Genomic DNA, 379 nt, shown 5'->3' with positions numbered 1-379 from the left:
CCATCTCCATCATCTCTATCATCTCCATCATCCCTATCATCTCCATCTCTATCATCTCCATCATCTCTATCATCTCCATCTCCATCATCTCCATCATCCCTATCATCTCCATCTCCATCATCTCTATCATCTCCATCTCCATCATCTCCATCATCTCTATCATCTCCATCTCCATCATCTCCATCATCTCTATCATCTCCATCATCCCTATCATCTCCATCTCCATCATCTCTATCATCTCCATCATCTCTATCATCTCTATCATCTCCATCATCTCTATCATCTCCATCATCTCCATCATCTCCATCATCTCTATCATCTCCATCTCCATCATCTCTATCATCTCTATCATCTCCATCATCTCTATCATCTCCATCTC

Source organism: Echinops telfairi, unplaced genomic scaffold, assembly GCF_000313985.2.
Source record: "Echinops telfairi isolate 266 unplaced genomic scaffold, ASM31398v2 ScPeMD7_1713;HRSCAF=2227, whole genome shotgun sequence".
NCBI classification, from domain to species: Eukaryota; Metazoa; Chordata; class Mammalia; order Afrosoricida; family Tenrecidae; genus Echinops; species Echinops telfairi.
Note: the sequence above shows the minus strand (reverse complement) of the source record.